The sequence below is a fragment of the Octodon degus genome, unplaced genomic scaffold (genome assembly GCF_000260255.1).
Source record: "Octodon degus isolate 3935 unplaced genomic scaffold, OctDeg1.0 scaffold00206, whole genome shotgun sequence".
Classification (NCBI taxonomy): Eukaryota; Metazoa; Chordata; class Mammalia; order Rodentia; family Octodontidae; genus Octodon; species Octodon degus.
In genome coordinates this window covers 3,195,044-3,200,760 of record NW_004524782.1, presented here as the reverse complement: position 1 = coordinate 3,200,760, position 5,717 = coordinate 3,195,044, and positions in this window count along the sequence as shown.

The following is a 5,717-nucleotide window of genomic DNA, read 5'->3' as shown; positions in this document are numbered from 1 at the left end:
TTTATCTTTTTTCACAACAAAACAGTCCTTTATATCCCCTTCTTTTGTTTTGTTTTGTCAGAGATGGGTGTTCCGTTGCTGTTAGAGATGCTATATTTGGAGAAGTCTTTAAAGGATCTTTTCATACTTGATGCCATTCCAAAGATAATAGGTACTTGAATTTAGTAAAAGAACACAGTATAGTCCAATAGTACATAATAGTAGTAAGTTTTCAGCACAATTGGCAATTGTCAGAAGTTTTGCAGCTCAGCAAATTAATATAGCTTTACTTTTTATACCTCATGGTTACACTTTTCTGCTGGAGGATTAAAACCAAGTTAAAGCAAGACCTATATAACTAAAAATGTAACCTTTGTATCTGACAAGGTCAGCCAAATCCCCTCAGGGTTTACACTGGAACCATGTACAGCACCTGGTTGATCTTGTGTCAGTGTCAGCCATCTAGATGAGTCACAGCCATTGCTTGACCAATTTGCTTTCTGTGAAAGTCTGAGAGAATGTTTTCTCTCTAGGTGACTCTCCTTAGGCACATTATACATTGTGGATCACTTTCCTCTGTGGCCCCATAATCTCCTTGATCAGAAAATCTGGAACACCACTTAGTTACAGGACATCAAAAAAGGTAATAAAAATAAATGAGAGACAAGATCAATGAAATATCATACAATTGTCCTGCTACAATATTGTATTTGGCTTGATTTCTAAATTTCTGCGTAAAAATATGTAACTTCTTTAGCATTCCATAGGGATTTAAATTTTAGAATATCTATGTCTTATGGAAAATAGCAGTTCCATTTTATGTCTAAGGTGTTTGATATTCATACATGTAGTGCTGGTAAAATTTTAACTGCCTCTGTTACAGGGTAATAATATCATTAAGCTTCTCTTCTGGATGTTTCACAACTAAAGTTTGCAGACCAAAAATTAGAGAGATAGATGGGCTAAAAGTACAGCCAATATTTTGGCCCTAGTCCTTCAAGGTCAGTGAGGACTCAGGACACAAGAGAACCTCTCCAGGGTTTTGAATTTCTGGACAGCTAAGTCTTGGGAAATGAAGAAACAGTCTTACCAGAATGATCCTCTGTATGGTACTCAGGTACAGAGAGGTTATCTGCAGGCCCTTGGGATGTGCTACCCAGTGGGTATACCCTTGCTTGTTTGGCTCCTGGATGTTCTAAGATTGTAATTTCTGCTGTTTCTTTGGGACATATTGCATTCATTCCAACCCATGAAGGAACTGCTGAGGGCAAGTCTGTGTGAGGTGGGTGGTAATTTCCATGCTTGCCTGAACTGCAGAAATTCTGTGAAAGAAATGTCATTGTCACTCTAAATGAAAAAAAAGAAGCTCCCCTTATGATACTTTTCTTCATACTGTCCCAACAGCTTCATACCTTGCCTGAATCAAACTGGAAGGCCTTCCCTCTCATAAACCATAACCTTGAGCATAAACTCTTCAATTACTTTCTTGAACATTTCCAAAGAATCACTGAGGTAAAGATGATTTTGAGAATGTGTAAGTTTGCTGCAGTTGGTGACAGCAGGGAGGTGGGCCTTATCTGAACTGTGGTCTCTGTGACTTCTCAGTGGCATAAAAGCCATGAAAGTTGAGAAGATGAATGAGAGATGAGATTTATTATTAGTGTTTTCAAAAAGGGATTGATCTAGGCATGCATGCAGCATGGCCTGGATAGCTGTACTGTGAATCTCTGTTGGTCTATGGAAAGGAGTAATGTTTAGTTTTTGCCTTTTCTTATTATTTAGTATGGTGTCTACAGGATCTCACTAAACAGATTGGACTTGTAGTGATCATTCCTGTTTTTCAGCCTCTCGAGACTGGGGTTAGGGCACTCACAGGTGCCACTAGTCCCAGTCTCAATCACTGTTTCAGTATGCCCTGGGGATGGGGCCAGAAAGGTAGGCTGGGGATTGAACCCCTGGTCCCTGCGTCTGCCTAAGCAGGCACTTTAATCTGCTGAGCTATCTGGCTGGCCTTATTTTTGGTCTTCTTTTCCTCACTTTTCCTTCTTTCTCTATTATTAATTTCTTATAACATTTTTCTTTTTCTTTCTTTTCCCAATTTTGCATACATGTATCTAGAAACCTTAACAACTAAACTGATGACAAGGCAATGCAGTACAACAAATGTGGTTCAATTCATATTATTCTGAATACAGAATTCAGAAATTCTGTATCATTTCTAATGTTCTATTACTATTTTATATTGTCTTTTATTTTTTTATTATTTTTTTTAATGTGTGTGTGTGTGTGTGTGTGTGTGTGTGTGTGTGGCCAGCTTAGCCCACCAGGGGGCGGGCTGGCTGGCATGTGGTGGCTGGGGGATTGAACCGTGGTCCCTGTGCTTTGCTAAACTTGTTCTAAGTAGGTGCTTTAGACCACTGAGCCATCTCACCAGCCCCACTATTTTATATTGTCTTTTAAAATTAAAAAAGAAAGTATATATTTCAGCTCTAACATTTTAAATTTCTACATTAGTCATATAATCAGCAAAAAATTCCTACCCAAATACACCAAAAAGCAAATATAGTTAAGAATGTTGAACGATGACGTGCAGTTTAGTGGAGTGAGAGATTTTATCTAGGAGTTAAAATAATAGTAGAATCTGCCTATTAGAAACACTCATCCTGGTTCTATGTTAAATATCGTTTTTATAAATTTTACTGCATTTCCTTATGGTGTTTCTCTGTTTAGAATGTCAATTAGTATTGATCTGCTGTTACTAAATTATTTTAAAATGTTTCCATTTTACTATTCCTTGATAGGAGTACATTTTATTAAACATGAGTTATCACTCCCAATTCCTTCCTCTCATTCCTTCCTTGAGTAATTATGCAATAGTACATTGCATGGTTTTACATATGATGTACCAGAATACATTTTAGAGAATCACAGAAACTGTTTAACAAGTGTGCCTTTTTGCCAATTTCCCAAGCTGAATTTCCATAATTTCTGCTTTCTCCAAACTTCAAAGATTATGAAAGCATAAGAGCTCTATCGATACATGTCATTAATCTCATTGGGGACAATTTCCAGAAAGTTTTAATTGCCTTTTGTAGTTAGGATCTGTGGAAAAAAGTTGTTCAAACACATCTTGTTTCCCAGAGCCTCCACTATCATTGTCAATTTGGATAAAATGATAATTATAATTCTGAGGAGAACAGAGGTCAGAGATTCACAGACCTTTATATCAGGGTCCAGATGCCTCCTTTGTGTGCAATACTAGCTGTCATGATGCACACGCTGAGCCTCCCATTCTGTAAAGGCAAGAACTCCAATGAGTACTTTATGCTTCCGTCTCAGAGGTGGTCATTAAGGTCAGAAAACTGGAGTAAAAGCATATGTCTGGAAAAGGTTTCTGAACTAGAAATACATCTATGAGGATTTCAGGAATAAAGGGAAATGTTTTTAGCTATGAGCTGAGCCACTGACGACACATGACAGTCCCACTTCTATTCTGAATCCTGACAGTTTCTCATAGAATTCATGAAATCTTTGTTAAGGATGAGTGTCAGTGAAGAATCACAAGTACAGTAAAATGAGATTTTATGTGCTTAAGGATGGTGGGAGTTAAATGTAGCTGTTTTTCCCTCTGTCAGTTAGCAAGGACAATTAGCAAGATCATCACTATCAATTCATGCTTATGGGAAGAGTAGAGTTGCAGTACTGCCTACTTCTATGCTGAATCCTTGTATCTGAAATAATTTCTGGAAGAAAATGATTTTTTAAAAGCTAACTTTATTTTTTATATTGCACTTAGCAGAAAGAGTAATTGTCATCTACTGAAGACACCTTCACCTGGATGATTATGGTGAGCCCACTTTGCAACATGAATTAAGAAAAGTAGCATTCACTGGAAGGGAATATTGAATTACCATGTGCTTCAGACCACAGCTGCTATGATTGACTAAGCATCTTATTGCTTTCTGTGGATTAAAAATTTTCTTTGTATATTTAGCTGAATTTATAGATGTGGCTCAGTGGAAAAACACTTTGCCTTGCATATGTGATGTCTTGTATATTATTGTCAGCAGTGCAAAAAGTTAAAAAAAAAGGTTGAGTTTTACACTAATTTTTTCATTGAGAGTTACCATTTTAAGGCTAAAAATATGCTATACAGGAATGTACCACTGAGGAACATATCCCCAGCCTCCATATAACAGTTTTAGGTATTGATCTAATTTGTGAAATAAATGTCATTACATCTAGCCCCTTAAAATTATTACATGGCATTATGTTTTGTGTCTAGCTGTGCCCCCCAAAGCTTCATGCAGTCATGGGGGTGGGCTTCTAGAGTCTGTGATTAATTCATCAGCCAAAACTGGGCTTATGAGTGTGAGTGATGCTGGGATTATAGGTGGAAGCGCTACACCCACCATGGGGCAGACAGCCTGACTGAAAGACAAGGAAGGGAGAGATGTTTGCTTTCTGCCTCTGCGTGCTGCAGCTGCTGCCATTGTTCCTCCTGTTTTGCTTTTTCCCAGTACCATGAGCTGGTGCCCTCCACCATGTGCTACTTTCTGACTTGGAGCCAGCTGAGTATGGAATGAAAACTCCATAAGCTGTGAATTAAATAAACCTTTCCTTCCCTAACTTGGGGTGTTGGGTATTTTGTCAAAGTAATGAGAGAATAGTAACTGAAACGCATGCACAAGAAAATCTGCAATATACGTACAGTGTCATAATGATCTCGAGAACTTTCTTCTTTCCTGGGATGTTGGTGTTGTCATTTAGCAACCCTCAATTCCCTCCCACGTAGGCCCCTGCCACCAACATTTCATATCTAGTTTTTATGACATAGAGTGCTTTAGATTTCATATAAAATTAAGATCATTGACTATGCGTTCATCATTGCATGGCTTTGCCCAACATATTAAATTGTATCCACATTGTCAACTATGGCACAATTATCTTCTTTTTATCTAATTTTCTGCTTTTAAACTATCTGAATAACATTTGGCACACACAAGCAGCATTTGTTACACGCATTTTTAGCATTTGTTACATGCAGGTTTTCATTACTTTCTTTTTAACAGAGAAAAAACAATCAAAATGATGCAAAATTAGAACACAATCATTTGTATGGGCCCAGTTTAGTGGAGTTTCAGAAGTGGAATATAAGTCTTTAATAAAGATGAACTAAGAAACACAATATTTTTATCAGCCTGAACCTCCTTTTAGTGTCATCTAGGTCACTAACATAAGGTGTAGTTCAGTTGGACATACATATTGAAGTCCACCACATAGACATACAGTTATAGTTACAACATTGTAATACTTTCCATATTAGATCACTAATAACTTTATACTAATAAATTTAGTGGGTTCTGTCAATTTCAGCATTTGCATGCATTAAGACTGTTGGAACACTTTCCTTCATTTTTCAATCTTACTGATAGTATTCATTGACATTGATCTATAGAATTTCCTTGCTTAAATATCAAATAATCAAGTAGTTTTTTTCTGTATTTATGACAGGGTCTACAGGGTCTCACTACATAGGTCAGACTCATAGTGATTCTCCTGTTTTCAGCCTCCCAAGTGCTGGGATTACAGGCATGCACCACCACACCCAGTCTCAATCACCTCTCAGCATGCCCCATGGGTGGGGCTGGCATGGCATGCCAGGGATCAAACCCGGGCTGCTGTGCTCTGCCTAAGCAGGCACTTTATTCCACTAAGCTATCAGGCTGGCCCAATCA